Raw genomic sequence first — 18844 nt, forward strand, 5'->3', positions numbered from 1 at the left:
TAAGGCACTAGGCTGCAAGAACCCTCCCAAGTGCTTGATTTGTTCCGGCAAGTCCGTGAACAACAATCATCCAACGGGAGGCTCAAGGTGCCCGACCTTCAAACGAGCCATCAACGAAAAGTCACAGTGCAGGTAACGCAGCTGAACCTGAACCACTGTGATGCAGCTGAACCTGAACCACTGTGATGCAGCTCAGCAACTGCTGTACCAGTCAGTTGCTGAGTGGGGGACGGACATCGCCATTATATCGGACCCATACCGAGTACCCGCCGGCAACGGCAACTGGGTCGTGGATGGATCCGGAAAAATGGCGGCGATATGGACAACGGGTAAATACCCTGTCCAGCAGTTGGTGTCTACTACCTACGAGGGCTTCGTGATCGCCAAGGTAAACGGGGTCCTCTTCTGTAGCTGCTATGCGCCTCCGAGTTGGTCGACCGAGCGGTTCACGCAGATGCTGGACTGTATGACGACCGCGCTGACAGGGCGAAGGCCAGTTGTAATAGCGGGTGACTTCAATGCCTGGGCCGTGGAATGGGGAAGCCGTAACACGAACCAGCGAGGTCAAATCCTGCTAGAGGCACTGGCCGTGCTAGATGTCGATCTTGCTAATGTTGGTGCCAAAAGTACCTTCAGCCGTAACGGAGTGGAGTCGATTATCGACGTTACTTTTTGTAGTCCTGGCCTTACGAGTAGTTCGAACTGGAGGGTAGACGATGCCTACACTCACAGCGACAACCTGGCGGTTCGCTACAGTATCGACTACAACAACAGCAGGCAGCGGGTTGAGGAAGCGGCTAGGTCAAGGCCAAGCCCTCGTAGGTGGAAGACATCGTACTTCAATGATGAAGTACTTAGGGAGGCGCTCCGCCGTGAGCGTAACCTACTCGGCCTAAGCGGGGACGAACTGGTAGCGGTGCTTACGCGTGCATGCGATGCGACCATGCCTAGAAAAGTCCACCCTAGGAATGGGAGACCACCGACACACTGGTGGACTCAAGCTATTGCGAACCTGCGCCGTGCCTGCCTACGAGCCAGGAGACGGATGCAGCGAGCACGTACCGAGCAGGAGCGTGAAGAACGACGGGCGGTGTTCAGCGCTGCCAAAGTCGCGCTGAAGTCCGAGATAAGGGCAAGCAAAAAGGCCTGCTTCGAGGGACTCTGTCAGAGTGCCAACGCGAACCCGTGGGGTGATGCCTACAGGATCGTAATGGCGAAGACAAGAGGTGCAATTGCTCCTACGGAGCAATCTCCACAGATGCTGGAGGGGATCATCGAGGGGCTCTTTCCGCGCCACAACCCTAGCCCATGGCCTCCTTTTGTAGGACAGCCGGGGATTGGGGCTGGCGATGAGGATAGAGTAACCGATGAGGAACTTGTAGGGATTGCAAAATCCCTAAGCATGGGGAAGGCACCAGGTCCGGACGGAGTTCCAAACCTGGCCCTCAAAGTCGCAATCTTGGAGGCTCCCGGTATGTTCAGATCTGCTATGCAGATATGCCTGGACGAGGGAGTATTTCCAGATGCGTGGAAGAGGCAGAGCCTGGTACTATTGCCAAAGGCGGGGAAACCACCTGGTGACCCGTCGGCGTATAGACCAATATGCTTGATTGACACGGCGGGGAAGGTGCTCGAGAAGATCATCCTCAACAGACTGTTGAGGTACACTGAGAGTGTAAATGGTCTCTCAAGCAACCAGTTCGGCTTCCGGAAAGGGAAGTCCACCGTAGACGCTATTCTGACGGTTAAGAAAACCGCTGAGATAGCACTCCAGCGTAAGAGGAGGGGGATTCGCTACTGCGCAGTAGTGACTCTGGATGTAAGGAACGCATTTAATAGTGCCAGTTGGGCGGCTATTGCCGATGCGCTCCTGCGTCTGGGGATACCCGAGTACCTGTACAAGATTCTCGGAAGTTACTTCCAGAATCGGGTATTAGTCTATGACACAGAGGTGGGTCGGAAGTGCTTTCACATAACCTCAGGAGTCCCGCAAGGTTCCATCCTGGGCCCGGTGTTATGGAATGTCATGTACGACGAGGTGTTGAGATTAAAATTCCCGGCGGGTGTGGTCATCGTTGGCTTTGCCGACGATATTACGCTGGAGGTCTACGGTGAATCGATCGAAGAAGTGGAATTGACTGCAGCCCACTCGATCGCAATTGTGGAGGAGTGGATGAGCTCCAGGAAACTGGAATTGGCTCACCACAAAACTGAGGCGGTTGTTGTCAACAACCGAAAGTCGGTGCAGCAAGCGGTGATCAGTGTAGGCGACTGCACGATCACTTCGAAGCGCTCCGTCAAACACTTGGGGGTGATGATCGACGATAAGCTTACCTTCGGTAGCCACGTCGATTATGCCTGCAAGAGAGCCTCCACAGCTATTGTGGCACTGTCCCGGATGATGTCCAATAGCTCTGCGGTGTACGCCAGCAAGCGAAAGCTTCTGGCCAGTGTCGCCTCGTCCATACTGAGGTATGGTGGCCCGGCTTGGGGCACGGCCTTAAGTACCAAGAGCTACCGTAGCAAGCTAGAGAGTACTTATAGGCTAATGTGCCTGAGGGTTGCGAGCGCGTACCGTACCGTGTCACACGATGCACTCTGCGTCATCACCGGTATGGTGCCTATTGGTATCCTTATCATGGAAGACATAGAGTGCTTCGAAATGCGCGGCACAAGAGGCATACGCAGGACTGCCAGACTGGCCTCCATGGTCAAATGGCAGCGTGCGTGGGACAGTTCCACCAAGGGAGTGTGGACTCACAGGTTGATTCCGAGGTTAGATATCTGGGTCAATAGGCGCCATGGGGAACTAACATTCCACCTGACACAGGTCCTTTCGGGCCATGGTTGCTTTAGACAGTATCTACACCGTTTCGGTCATGCGGGTTCTCCCGAATGTCCAGTTTGTGCAGGTTTAGAGGAAACGGCGGAACACGTTTTGTTCGTGTGCCCGCGTTTCCGCACAATGCGTGACCGCATGTTAGCCACATGCGGTCGGGACACGACTCCGGACAATTTGGTCCAGAGGATGTGTGAAGACGAGTTTGGCTGGAATGCCGTTTCATCGGCTATCACCCACATCGTCTCGGAACTGCAAAGGAGGTGGCGAGTGGACTCGAGGAGTGGCTAGTGCAGACGCTAAACAACAGGTGGTCCAAGGGTTCGCAGTCGGCTACGTAGGTCATACCGGTGCCCTACGGTCGAAATCGACCCTTACAGCGATTAAGTGGCCGCGGGGAGAACATCCTGGTAGCGCTGCTGTCGTGGCGCCGGCCTACTGGGTGGATACGAGCCTCTGGTTGTTCGGGGCAGGTGGAGGCCCCTTCGTCAGCAATCCCAGCTGGTGCTAGCTGATAGGGCCTGAGCCTTCAGTAGGTCAAATTGCGAAGCCCGCAGTATCAGTTCTTAATACCTGCGGTGCAGCTGGGCGCGGGCGTAGTGGTCGACCCTGCCCGCTTTCAGCGGACAACGGGAGGTGAGGACCACTTGGGAAGCTGGCAAAGCGCCAGCATGCTACCTTGGTGGACCCCCCTAAGCGTGTCATCGATGTTCGTTGCTGCATGGCTACGCAGCTAACCTGGAGGATGCGATGTGCAATAGCCCCTCTTCGAAGCAATGCCTTCTTGGTGGTCCCGGAGAGACGAAGGGTTTGGCGGCAATGGAAATGGTTTAGTGGGTCGGGGGTGTAGTCCTGTTTACTGCTTGCATGTAGTAAATGGTCCCTAACCCCACACGGCGTCTGTTGAGCAGATTATCCCCCCATTGCTTAGAAGAAAAAAAAAAAAAATAGCTTCATTCATCATGTTTACGAGAACCAGAAAATGCTATATGGTGTCAGTATCGAGGAGGCAGCCTCTCTATTACGATGTTGGTAGTGCAACTCTGTTTAGCAGGTCCAATTATGAACTGGAAGTGAGAGCTATCTTGGAGATTTCATTTCATTTAAGTTAACATAGTTAACATATAACACTGAATCAACAATTTCACGCCACAATACCCGGTTTTTGACTGCATCACTCCATCGTCCCACGCTTGTCAAATCAATGCGCACTTGATTCGCCCACCTAGCTCGCTGCGCTCCACGCCTTCTTGTACCAACCGGATCCGAAGTAAACACCATTTTGCAGGGTTTCTGTCAGGCATTCTTGCAACATGCCCTGCTCATAGTATCCTTCCAGCTTTGACCACCATCTGAATATTGGGTTCACCGCCACACATCGTTTTATTGCACACCACCAAAAATCGTCATAAGCACCCGAAGTTCGAAGACTCCAAGTGCTTGCAAGTCCTCCTCGGCGTAGAGGACTACCGGCTTACCGTTTTGTACATGGTTCATTTGGTGCGAGTGTGAATCTTTTTTGAACGCAGCTTCTTGTGGAGGCCATAGTAGGCCCGACTTCCACTGATGATGAGCCTCCGTATTTCACGGCTATCGTTACTGTCAGCTGTCAGCAAGGATCCAAGGTAGACGAACTCGTTGACCACCTTGAACGTATCCCCGTCTATCGTGACACTGCTACCTAGCCCTGTAGCGCTCGGCCCCACCAGCTACCATCTATTTTGTCTTGGACGCATTCATTACCAGTCCAACACTTGCTGCCTCGCATTTCAGGCGGGGTGTACAGGTCTGCCACCTTTTCAAATGTTCAGCTGACAAGGTCCATGTTATCCGCGAAGGAAACGAATTGACTGGATCTCGTAAAAATCGTACCCCGGCTGTTAGCCGGCTCTCCGCATAACACCTTCCAGCGCAATATTGAATAAAAGGTACGAAAGTCCATCATCTTGTCGTAGTTCCTGGCGGGATCCAAACGAACTAGAATGTTAGCCTGAAACCTACACATAATTTTGCACACCTTTCATCGTCGCTTTTATCAGTCTCGTGAGCATCCGGGAAAGCTGTTCTCGTCTATGATTTTCCATAGAACTACGCGGTCGATACTATCGTATGTTGCCTTTAAATCAATGAATAAGTGATGCGTTGGGATTTGCCGTACAGTAAAGATCTGGTCCATTGTCGATCGGCCGTCAACGATGTCGGCTTGATAACTTCCGACGAACTCGTTTACTACAAGTGACAGATGACGGAAGACGATCTTCACATCATTTTTGCCAGTTTTCGTTTTGATGGTTTTGTCTCCAGCTGTTTTCCAGGGTTTTCCATTGCTCATCGCATGTGAAGTTTTATTGCTGTACCACCGGTGGAGGCTGTGATGTGGGTTTGGTTGCTTTTTAGGGTTGTTGCGATTGAGAGTTTATTGCCGCATGCGAGCATCGCATTTTCGGTTGCGATTAACTACCACAAGTGCGACAGGTGCGCACTTTCGGAAAATGTGTCGCCGACGTAATTTCTTGCGAAATAGCTAAGAACGATAGGATCGGATTTTAAGGCTGCATTCGAACTACGCGAACGCCGTACTGAGGCCCGGAAAGTAATTCCTCCAGACGTCGTTGCGGATGCTAATCACTTCGCCATACTGACGCATATGATCAGCAATGACTAGATTGTCCATTTCTTCTGGAAGGTCGAGGAGGCGCACATCGACGGCATCGCTTTCAATGTTTTTCGGCAAAGGGATTGCCTGTTTCTTCCCAGCACATTCTGTATAATGGTTTAGATGATGCTTTGCGGCAATTCTAGATGCCAAATCTTGGTTCTGCACTGCAAGATACACCAAATTTTTAACATTGTGCAGTTGCACAGTTTTTACCACGGACGTATCATGTTCTAGTTTCTCATCGATGAACTTCTTGATATTCAGTCGGTCGCTCGCTACAGTCGGTCGTTTCGGCAGAATGAATGTGTCCAGCACAACACATTTTTTAAGCGATACCGGCATAATTGCACAACTTAAAAACAAAATCCAAAAGCGTAAAGTGGAACCCATGTGCGTTTGGTCTGACTGGGAGATGGATAGCAACTGATCGCTTGAAAGTTCTCACAATCTAACTTGTCGCCTTTGTGGCTATGAGCCGGTGCAGACAAATGGCCAGTCTCTCCGGGCCCAGCTCCGATATCATCCTTATCTTATTATCCATTCGACGTAGATTCAACGTAGCGGATTGTAGCCCATCAAGTACAAGCTTTACTGTTTTTGAGCTGGTGAAGGATGCCATTAACCTCCCTCAAAGTGGGGGCTGGTTAGTTTTCATCGCCCGCAGTACTGACGAAGGCATTTACCCCGTTGTCCCGACCTTCATTGACTGTGCTCTCAGTGCCATTCAGGTGTTCGTCGAAGTGCTGTTTCCACCTTTCGATCACCTCACTCTCGTACGTCAGAATGCTCCCATCCTTATCCCTGCACATCTCGGCTCGCGGCACGAGGCCGTTGCGGGATGCGCTGAGCTTCTGATAGGACTTACGTGTTTCTTGACAACGGTACAGCTGTTCCATCTCCTCGCTCTCCGTCTCCTCCAGGCGGCGTTTTTTCTCCCAACAGAGGCGGTCCTGCTGTTGCCGTTTCCGTCTATAACGTTCCACGTTCTACCGGGTCCCTTGCTGCAGCATGACCACCCGCGCTGCATTCTTCTCCTCCAGAATCTGCCTACATTCCTTGACAAACCAATCGTTCCGTCGACTAAGTCCCACGTACCCGACGTTGCTCACCAGCTCATCCTCTTCCGGTAATGCAGCCTCGAGGTGCTGCGCGCATGCCGCTGCGACATCCGGTTGCTCAAGCCGCTCTAGGTCATACCAGGGCGGCCGTCGGTACCGTACGTTGTTAACGACGGAAAGTTTTGGACGCAGTTTAACCATCACCAGATTGTGGTCAAAGTGGTCACGATAGGTCCTGACGTCGATAATGTCGGAGAAGTGCCGTCCATCAATCAGAACGTGGTCGATTTGCGATTCTGTCTGCTGTGGTAGTCTCCAGGTGTATCGGTATGGAAGGCTGTGCTGGAACTATGGTTGTTTGGGCAGCTGTTGTACTCGCGTTCGAGCTGCGCGTAAAAAGCGTCTTTATCATCATCAGTGTTTCCATTTATTATGTTGAACTTGGACATTCTCTCATTGATCGGCCACAACCGGAACACGCGCCTCTGCAAATCACCCATCACTATGAAAGCTGTTCCCAGCTCGTGTGTGTTGCCGCAGCTCTGGTAGATGGTATGGTTACCTCCAAACGTTCGCACCATTGATCCCTTCCTACAACACTACGATGCTGAATCCGCGGTCCTTCAGCACTAGACTGGCCCTTAAACAAAAAAGTTGTAAAATTCAACGGGGCACCCCCTAGATATGTGTCTTAGGGTAAGAAAAAAGCTCTCTCAAAATTTCAACTCATTTGGTTGCTCCCCCAGCTGGCGCATTCAATTCAAAGTTTGTATGGAATATTCGTCTCAAATATATTGAAAATTGACCCTATGTCACTGTTTCGTGTCGTACATTAGTTAATCGCGTTCAATTGAGCCTAGAATGACAAATTCACTAGTTGATACGCTAATGAACATAGTTGCCGAAGGTTGTATCTGGATTTAAGCTCATTTTCATTAAGCTTTCAGTTGTTGAAAGTTAGGCTTAGATCAGCACTCCAGTACAATCACACATGTGCATGCGACATGTGCCTCAGCTCGCCCAGCGTCATAGGTGGCTATGATGCGCTTAATGGCTACCACCCAGCTAAGTTGAAGGAATACTAAGCAATATTGCAAATCTACTTCAGATAGTTAAAACACCAACTTTATCAATTTTAATCATCATACAACCTTCTACAATATTGTTTGCTATAGTATCAAGTGGTGTTTTTGACATTCTGGGTTCAATTGAACGCGATCAACAATTTTCCTGGCTCAAACAGGAGATGATGTGCTGTTTCCTATATGTTGGAGCTGAAAATCCCATATTAACTTCAATTCAATTGCGCCAGCTCATGGAACGACCAAATGAGCTGAAACTTTCAGGAAGTCTTCCTCTAACCCTAAAGAATAATCCTGGTGGGTGCCCCGTGGAATTATACAACTTTATTTTTCTCCCATACTAAGGTGGGCCAGTCTATTCAGCACATAGGTGAGTATGCGCTTCTGATGAAGTTGAGAGATTTTGAGTTCCACATACCAAGCTGCCAATCGCTAGACCCTTTACGTCGCTGAGTTCTTCGCCGATTTTACCGATTCGTATTCGTATTATGAATTTCTGCAAAGATTTGTTAGAACTAGCTATATGGAGTATTCAAGAATTCATTATCTGATTTCTATGCAGAAAAACATAAACATTTCTTCAAAGATTCTTTTCAGTTACCGTTGAAATCTCTGGAATAATTCTTAAATGATTTTGAAACGATCTCCTTTATTCTTTAGAAGCTTCTGGAAGGCTAAAGAATCGAAACAGGAGCCAAAATTGAATTCTTTTGGAAGACCAGAACAAAATTTCCTTAAATGAGAAATCCTCTGACAAAACAAATATTTGATTTTTTACTAAATCAGAGTCTGAATAATTTCTAGGAAAAGCCTTTGAAAAAGTCTGAAGGATATTACTTATGATAGCCTTGAAAAGTTTTTACACACATTATTTGTGCATTCGTGGTCGGGAGCGAGATTGCCGTTTCTTTAACCAAGCCGAACGTTTCAATTTCCAGTGTCCATTCTGCTTCTTCGGCGAGCACTGAGCGAAGCAAAAAACGGCAACTGACTGAGTCGCTACCGATTCTGAAAGACGAAAGCAGCCGAATGCAGTACCGAATAATTGTTTACATTCTGATTCCGTTCGGTTGGCATTCGGGTTTGAGTGCTGATGTGCGTTCACTGACTGGCAATCCACACCACGGAATGATTCAGTGAGTGGGAATCCGCTCAATTCATTCGGCGAATAGTGGTTATCACGCCTAATGGTATAGGTGCCCTACCCAGACGACCAAAATGTACGTATAACGAAATCACCTGGAGGCTTTGTATGTGCAAAGTTTCACTTATAAGATGTCGCGAAAAGGCCTTCTACGTACAAAAGTGGAGGCGATATGCGTGCATATATTATGTGATGAATAATAACATACAATGCGAGTGTTTAAATATTCAACTGAACTAACATGTTATCTTATGCGACATAACTTATGATAACAAATGTTGATTTGACAGCTGCTACGGATTGGTTCGACTTACTTTGTACGAGTGTACGGGACGAAACAAAATGTACAAATGAACTCAGAAAAAAAGTGTTTTATGCGAGGAAACTCATCAATCGGACGAGTTTATGCACGGTGTTATGCGGGTTTGATGTAATTAGTATGAATAAACGAGTTATAACGTGAACTTTCATGCGATTGCTGGTTGTCTGGGTAGTGTAGATGTGGTTGTGAAACTTTGAAAAAAAAAACACTCTGTCTCCAAAAATCCACAGAATCCGGGTGTACATTTTTCAAATTGGGTAATATTTCCATATGCAATTTGATAAGCCTGGAAAGCGTGTGCAAGTTTTTTTGAGGAAAACAAAAACATACAGTGTATGACGAGCGTATGCTAGTGTTCGTGCGATCAAATGTTACTAAGCTATATGGATGTTAAATGCGTTCACTCGTGCCTCGCAGATACAATTGTATTGGTATTCACTTCACTGCATGCACGGTAAAAAATAAGCACCATGCTATCAATAGTTCTGCACTTGGATTTGCACTACTGTTGAATCTTGGCAAAATCAAGGTAACATCACTTGAATTCAACGTTGCATGTTTTGATTTGAAATTAAAAAAAAGTTAAAATAAACATTTCCGCCTGACCCAGATTTGAACCACCAATCTTCCGAGTGCAAGCCTAGTGTCTTACCTCGACACCAACTCGCATCTGTTGAAAGGGGTTGAATTGATCTCAATCACTTTCTACAACGAGCTGTCAATGATTGCTTTCATATAATAGACACGATGTTCAAAATCAACGACTTTTCACTTCAGAGTCTAGTTCTAGAGACAGTAGAGCAAATCCAAAGTTAGAACTCTTCAAATCATGGTGATTGGTGTTTTGAATTGAGTCAAGTGATCAATCTATTCAATCGAACGTGCTGATTTTTTACCGTGTGGTCCTTCCGATTCTCGCTTTTATACAATCGGTTTCGACGCTTTCATGATACATTCTACCCTGTTCGGGTGAGTGAGTGAATTTTCTTATGCTTGCAGGCATTGCAGAATTCAGTCTCATTTGATTTTGAAGCACGTTTAACCCGTATAGGCCTAAGTGAAAGCAAAAATACTGAAACCCTCACCCTAGGAGGAGGACAGCATTGCTCTGAGCAGGCTATGCGACATCGAGCAACTTTGAGTTACTCACAATTGCTCAGAAGCAGTCAATGCATGTCTCCTACCATAGACATTGTAATGCTCTTACTATAGATATGCTTCAAATTGCATCTGAAATGTCTGGTACAGGAGTTCAATACTTTGGAATTTGATAAGAGCAGTTCAAATCGATTATCGTTTCGAATGAAGTGCAATTATGCGCTTTTTTTTGTATTAAAGATTTGAAAAACTTGGCGTTCGTAAAAAAAATATTTCCTCTACTACATTTAAGAAGTAAATGACAGTTATGTGGTGTAACACTGTCTCATCATCAATCAATTGATTGAAGGCTCCTTCAAACAGATCAGTATATTTGTCGCAGTTCTGTTCATTTATAGAAACTTACCTACAACATGTACTTTTCTATGATTTTTTTGAGATCAATTCTAAGAAGTCGTCACAAAAAATGAAACGGAATCATAGCAAAGTTTGTTTCATGTTAGGGAAGATTTAGTGCAACTAATTAATTTAATAAAGCTTTTAAAGCATGCCCCAGTATGATTCAGTCCAGCTGTATTCAAACTAATCTCAACGAAAGTGATTTCATTCAAATATTTCACTTAGAAAAAGACCTCTGACCAAGCATGGGAAAATTCACTCACTCACCCAAACGCTACCGATAAAATATCTGCAAAGTATCTGCTGCCACCGAATGTTCAATGACTGCCGAACGCTACTAGGGTGAGCGTGATCCCGACGAATCGTAAACGATTGAGATAAACCGAAAATGAAAAGATATACGAAGCGGAGAGAGCACCTATCCTCTCTTAAATTGGTGACACGAAAGAACGCGTTCGCCATTCGATCACTGAAAGCTTCCTGCGAAATGTACAGATTTTGCGTTCACTGAAACATTTCGCCTTGTGTATTACCAGTCAGTGAACGCTCTTCAGCTCTCAAATACGAATGCCACTCGTGCGGAATCGGAATGTAAAGAATCATTCGCTACAACAATCGGATGCCTTCGACACAAGGAGTCGGTAGTGAATCATTCTGTTGCCGTTTTTGTCTAACTTGTCGCTCGGCGAACAAGAAGAAAGCGCATTGGAAACTGAAACACTCAGCTTGGTCGGAGAAACGGCAATCTCGCTCTTGACCGCTTGTGGATGTGAGCGAGAGATGCTTGCTTCTGACTAGCATTTCTGACTCCGTACGACCTGAGAGAGACTCGCGAAGAGGAAAAATATCAACGTCATATGCAGCCCAGATTCCACTGTCACGAAACGTCAAATTCAGTTCGCCGTTTTTAAGGCTGCAAAAGTGAAAAATATTGTATTCTCAATAAACTGTTATTAAAAACCTCAGTCGACGGAGCAGTTTTTTTTTCCAAAGATGCTGATAAATCTAAACACAAGATTTGTTATTTCTAATGTCTGCTACGTTTGCTGGCATGAAATTTCACACGAAAGGCTATTTATGATTGGATGTGATGCAAACGCAATGATTTTTTGCTGAGAGGTTCATGTAAGAGTTTGAACGGCTTGCGCATGATTGGCATAAACACAAAGTGGAATAAGAAAAAAAACTCAGCAATCACAGGAAAAGAAGACCGTCTTCGCGAGTCTCGTCTCAGCGTACGACATTACGCAAAAAGTTTTCACTGAGAAATAAACAAACCGACTCTTGGTTGCTATGTTCACATGAAGCCGAGCCAACTGAGTTACTAAGAGTTACTCAAAAGCTACTCACGGTGTTGCCTAAGATCAGCAGGTTGTTAGGCTGCTGAAAAGGCAGGCACAAAATCCTTCTCAGTCAACCTGACCCAGTGATCCACCGGAATAACTCCGGAATATTCCTGCGTTCCTCAGTCCACTTCTAGAAACTAGATATGTGTGCCAGTATACTGACAAAAATCATTTGAATGCATTAAGAATTTGCTGAGCGGTGAGGGTTTTAGAATTTTTACTTTCACTCTGGTCTATACGGGTTAGAGCAAGCGAAGAAAAACATCCCATCTGTAACGGTCCATGATCGGCAATGGTTTGCAAGTTGTAACTAGCTTGATAGAGAGTGCTTCAACAGTTTCGAGAGTGCATCAATAACGAGTGTCAATGAGTAGATGATCGATTGAAAGTGATTTGTATTTAAATAGCATTAGTTTAAAATCAAAATCAAAAGTTACAAACATGTTTCGAAGTTTGTTTTTTAAAACTTCTTCAATCGGTTTATTAGTTTAATAAATTAATCGATCTTGAGGCGCCAAAAAATGTTCGAAAAAATACGGAGGGAAATAAATCATGCATATTCTCGAGAAGAAATTCAAAATTTTGAGATCTTTTGCAGCTGATAATGTGTCAAAAGATTTCGTGATTGAACATCTATCTCTTGATTCATGTTTAAGAAATTATCAGGGTTTTTTTTCCCATGTAAGGACTTCATTTGTACTTATTTAAAAGCATCCATGAATATCTCACAACAGACCAACTCACTACGGCAAAAGTGACCATATCCTGGTAAACCGGGAAATGAATTCTTCGTCTCGACGCTCCCTCCTAATTACCATCCCCGAACACCCATTCGCCGCACAATGGTCGGCAATGAAAATAATTTTCCCCTGCTTAACCTAGCTTATCACACGCCGCCCACTCACTTGGAAGCGAGTGAGCGAGCAAAGCCCTCTTACTGGGGTGACAGACCATGTTGAGCTTGGTTGATAAAAAAAGCCCAACACCCTCCAACCCCATTCGCGCACCTCTTTGCTCATCGAGCGACCGCTGCTGGACAGATAGGAGGACACTTCCTGGTTTAGAGAGACATGCTGTCGCACTCGAGGGCCCACCGTATCACACACTGGACTAGACCGCCTGGGTCCTGCCGCTTGGTATAATGATGACGATGACGACGATGTGTCTTTCGCAACCTGCGCTGGGATCCAACGTCACCAGCAGGATGGTCACTGGAACCAGTCAGCCAGAGCCAACCATCCAGAGCACGCTGCAAGTGGCGAAGACGACGACGTCTCATCATTTATAATATGCACACGTTTCAGCGATACATAACATGATCGTTTATAATTCATAAATGAAATTGTACTCACACAGGGCTTCACTTGCACGACCACGTGATGGTGATGATGCTGGCAGTAGGTGGGAGATACAAAAGAGTAGCCAGGATTTCCCTAAGGGGCCGTATATCTATAAATCTTACAATGGGGACAGAGGGGGTGGAAAAACCACCAAAATTGTCTGACGTAATTAATGGACAGGGAGGGGTTGGCAAGTGACCTCGAATGTAAGTGTGTAAGTTTTACATGAAAACGATCAGTTTTGACACGCTCCGCATGGAATGTAACACCATGAAGGACATCTCTATTCACTCATAATAGGAAAATTGGTTTTAAAGCTCGATTTTTTATGTTATGATCAATTTCCCGGTTGAGTATTAGGTTCAATTTATGGCTTTGACTGATTCATATTCCGAAAGATTGGGCTCTATCATGTATCCTTATTGAACTCAACTTTGAATGATATTAAAAAAAAAAGACAGCACTTCCAATAGTTCTTTATAATCAATTCATTTTACGGGAATAACACCAGAATATTTTTTAAATTAAAAGTCCTTCGAAGTATTTGTTAAAGAAATCTAACGGAAATTTACTAAATGTTTGATCTTAGATTTCCCATAGAGTTTTTGCCAGCAATTCTTCAAGGCCTCTACTAGGTAGTAGACGATTGAAAATTCCTCAAAGTATTGTTTCTGAAGCATAACATGACAAATAAAAAAATAAACATAAAAAAATGTATGCCTATGATTTCCTTTAATGAGAATTTCTTATGAATTTATTCAGGAATTAGATCCGGAGATCCGGTAGCAAAACAAAATCTATTTCTCGCGTTGAGTATCATACAGGCGTATCTGCAGTTATCGATTTCTCTTCGTCGATTTTCTCTTTGCATTATTACATGATTTTCAATCAGTTTTTGAAACATTTTGCGGTGCAGTACGATGAAAGATGCCGAGTACTTTGTACTGAGTCAAAAATAGCAGTCGAAAACAGTTACCCGGCCAAGCAATTAGCTCAAGAGAAAATCGATGAAGAGAAATCGATCACTGCAGTTACGCCCTTATGATACTGAACGCGAGATTTTCTATATTTTTTTTTTGGATACTTCAAACATAAGAATTATGTTTCTTTTGCACTATAAACTCACGTTGCTTACACAGTTGATGATTTCATTTTTTCCCCACTGGGATAGGGCAATGTCCCTCACTAGGTACGCTCATTAGACAGTAGCTACCCGAGTGTCTCATCCTGCTCGGAGACACTTTTTTCGCACTCACTGTCGCTCGCTTTTCCGCCAAAGGATTTAGGAGACAACTGTGTTTACTCCGCTGCTGGTGTTTGGAATATATTAAAGCGATGGAAGTAGCAGTAGTAGCTAGGAACGTCCCTTTAGTTCGTTCGTTCGTTCCTATACCAAGCTGACTGATGGGTGTCGGGGTCTCTGTGCAAAGGCCATGGAGCAGACGTGGGCAAACATTACGCGCCCAACGACCAACGACGGCAGCAGCTCTGCAACAAGGTTGTCTAGTCTTTTTTAATGAATTTTTATTGAAAGAAACACCGGTCTTATGTGTGGCGGCGGCGGCTGGGCAGGATGGAGCTCCTGCATGGCAATACATATTCATGATAACGCTGAAGGGGGAGGAAAGAGTCTACGCGTAATTAGACCGAGTGAGAAAAGTGTCTCTCGTTTCTCGCTGATGTTTCTTCAGTGTCCGCTTATGCTTGTGCAAACTAATCGATTTTTTCTTTTGGTTCTCTTTTCTACTTGCAGAAAAATGTTCATCGGAGGACTCAGTTGGCAGACAAGTCCAGGTAGGTTCGTCGTGGTCACGACAACTACATAGTTTAGATGCTCTGTGTATCATCCGAAAGTGTCAACCGGGAGGATTTTGAAGGTTAATTGGGAGATTAGAGTCCGAAAATTGAGTACACTGAAAGGTGACTTTAACTTCAGGGAGAGTGGCAATGGAACGGGGAATTTGAACAGTCAGCATTTTAAGTTGGGAAATGGACACCTGTGCCTTGGGGTCAATAAGCTGGAAGCTAAGGCGTTTTAGAGTAGGCCATGGGTTGACAAAATCGTCCCAAACAATTATTTGTTGGTTTTTTGTTGAAGTAGGTATGAACTATTAACTATTTGCAAAAATGATCTTTACTATTTCTTAGCTAAGGATATGGCATTCCATTGAGAACACTCATTTTTTACCATCTATTTAACAAAACTACTGTCATAACTTATGTGCAGATTTCTCTTTATACTTCTGTGCAGTGTTGAAAGAATCACACTTGTTGTTGAAAGAAAAAAAAATACTATAACTCTACCAGATTAAGAAATCATTACTTTGAGTGCGTGAACTGTAGAAATACGAAACAATGAGACGAACAGATGAGCCAACTCATCCTTGATTTTTGTCTGCTGAGTTGCGACATTGTTTCTGTGAGGATTTCCAAGAATACCTTTAATGAGTGGAAATCTCTGCGGAGATCCCTTTGGAGACCTCTGTCGAGACTTCTGTGGAGGCTCCTGTAATGATTTGTATCTGTGGAGATCTTTATTGATACTTCTTTAGGGTGCTGATTGGGAGCTGAAAACTCAGGGAAAAAATACTCCCTTTTAAACTCCGAAATTTGAACTTGCAATGTTTTTCCACATAAAACGGAAAATTTCAGATAAATACTTATATCTCCGTTGTTTCTCAATCGATTCCTTCAATTCTTGCTGGGACAAACTTCAAATTACCTCAATTTTTTATATGTTTGTGAAAACTTCCAAAGTTAAAGAAGGATTAGTTTTTTACAAAATATCTACAATAAAAGTGATGAAGCAAAAAAAACTATAAGTCAAATTATCTTGAAGTCTATAGCAAATTTGGTCCTCATTTTTTATAAACAAACAAGCTGTAGATTTTAGTCGATACATAGCTTTGTTTAGCTGGAATTTGTTTTATGGTGCATTTAGTTTTGTTAAAACTGAACCTATCAGTAACCTTTGAAACAAAAGTTCTCCCACAATTTTTCGAAAGTTGTTACAGATTCAGCTAATTTGTAGTTTGTTACAAAAAAAGAATGAAAAAAAAATTAGTGAATAAGCGATGGAGATATAGTTATCTGAAGTTGACAATTTCGCAAGGTAAAACGGTTTTGGTGCAATTAAGCTGAGAAATCTTGAACACAATTGATTGTTTTTCTAAAAATAGAACAAATCAAAAAGTGCCTAAGCATTCAATTACAATAGCTTTGAGTCAGTCAAGAGCTACCAAAGATTGACGGGTTAAGTCATTCGAATAGGTCACAGCTTTCAAGCCAATATGGTGTTGTTGTTTCACTCATTCTATCGACACAAGGGATATTTAACCCTAAATTATCATATCATCAATCCAATATCACTAACCAGATCCTAATTTGACTAGCATCTGATGTAAATCCAATCCTGATGTTCGACATATGATGGACGTATATCAAATATCGAACCGACAAAAAATGAACGAACCGGTTACACTGCGGAACACGTTTTTGTCTCAAGCACCAAAATACCGCTATTAACTTAATTAAGGACTGCTGAATCCATTGACGTTTTCATTGACGTCATAGAACGTCTGGTTTTTGAGATATAAGCTGTTGAAAATCTAAAGATTGACTATTCCAACCACCTTGCATGCAAGTTTGATAGCTTGCATGGCAATTTAATTTCTCAATTTGCCACAGAATTCAAACGTTATGTGTATAACAATACATATCAACAACGTTTATAGTACATTCTACGCTCAAAAGTTATTTTTAGGTGGTTTAGAGAAGTATTGTATTTTTCCATATAAGAGAAACGAAAAATTTTATATGAAGACTGAAAGTATGTTGATAAAATCGATTTATTCTGTTTTTCATCGTGCAATTTCAACCAAATCATATCTAAAATATAAGTTTAAGTCCTATTTTGCATGCTTGGTCAATTAGTTAATCAAAAAGTTTGATAAATCATACCTTAAATTTTATGTAAACAGCAATAAAACCAGTGTTTATACAACTTTGGCGACCTGTAGCTAAAAATTGTGACGTGCTAGAAAATTTCTGAGAACGGCATCAGATTCAGTGACCGCAAATCTACTGGAGACACACAATTTGATCCTTGAGACATGCAAAAATGTGATTGATTTTTGTTACACTGTGTTATCTTTAAATTTTCACCTTCTTCAGAAGTTTTGGCAATTATTTGTTTCCTAGCTCACATCTAGTTCCCTAGCAGCTGCAGTGAGTTCTCAATGGATTTCCAGGGTTTTTTTTTAAGGATGTTCAGGGATTTGAACGGTACCCTGGAGGTTTTCGAGGATTTTTTTAAGTGGATAACAGAGATATGATCGCAAAGATGATAATCCTCGAGACACCACGATAATACTTATCCCAACAAGCATAATTTCAATTCAATATAAATTATTCTGATAAAATTGCGATTGATGGTTCGTAGTTATCACCCAGCACATATTATGTGATTACTATAAAAAAGTCCATACGATTCTGCCAACGATACTGACATCCTAGCTTTGGGTCCATCCGTAAACCACGAAGTCACCACGTTGCGTGGTTTTTGCCAATACCGCCTCCCTCCTATGACCACGTGTTTTTTTTAAGAACGAAATGTAAAATTTGTATACAAAAAATGCAGTTCCAGTCTCAAGCATTATCAGATTGCATTCCTCCAATGTCCTCATGTATCAAGTCTTTTTTTCTCAGTAACAAATTGATTCTCCCAAAATTGTTAGCTCATTTGTAATTCGTGATGAACATGGCAAAATTTTAGATCCTTACTTCAATTGTTTATCACTCTTTCAATGTATTCGTATCCTCTGAGAAAAATCTCAATGAAGAAACTTGAGAGTAGATTGGAATACCTTGTAACTAAATTTAGGGCGGAATTAATTAATTATTTTACTTCAGATATGTTTCCATGGATTTCTCGAAAAATTCTTGAAATTAGATCTAAAATACTTCAAACAATTGAAGCGTTTTTATCAATTTATTTAAGATTCACCCAATTCAAATTTGGATCATGTAGGGTTGGATGAGATTTCTGAAAGAAATATAATGAAACTCTGAGATAGTTTCTGAATCATTGGTGACTTCCAGCACAATTGATTGACTATATTAGCATTCACTACAATACATTGTATGATTACAAATAATATGATTTGATATCTATAGGCCGTTTTTTCCAACTCTCATCTTGATATCTGAGTGGATTTTTTTTAATGCATTCGTTGTCTGTCGTAAAAATAACAAAAATATGTTAAAACCCGTCAATGGCGCTTACGTCATCCTTGTGGATATGTGCAGCGAAGGTACTGTCCCATTTCTGAGAAACGCAGAAGTTCTATCGAAAACTCCATACATCCCGCAAGTACCAGGATAAAGATGGTAGCATTCTGCCGGACAATGGCAAAATGATTGAAATGTAGAAGCAACACTTCGTCGAACATTTGAATGGGACTGATTGTACAGGCTCGTAGCTTCAAGGCCGGGGGAAGCATTTCTACGTCGGAATGTTAAACAATATGTAGCAACAAGACAGTTGTGAAGGATGGTA

The sequence above is a fragment of the Aedes aegypti genome, chromosome 2 (genome assembly GCF_002204515.2).
Source record: "Aedes aegypti strain LVP_AGWG chromosome 2, AaegL5.0 Primary Assembly, whole genome shotgun sequence".
Lineage (NCBI taxonomy): Eukaryota > Metazoa > Arthropoda > Insecta > Diptera > Culicidae > Aedes > Aedes aegypti.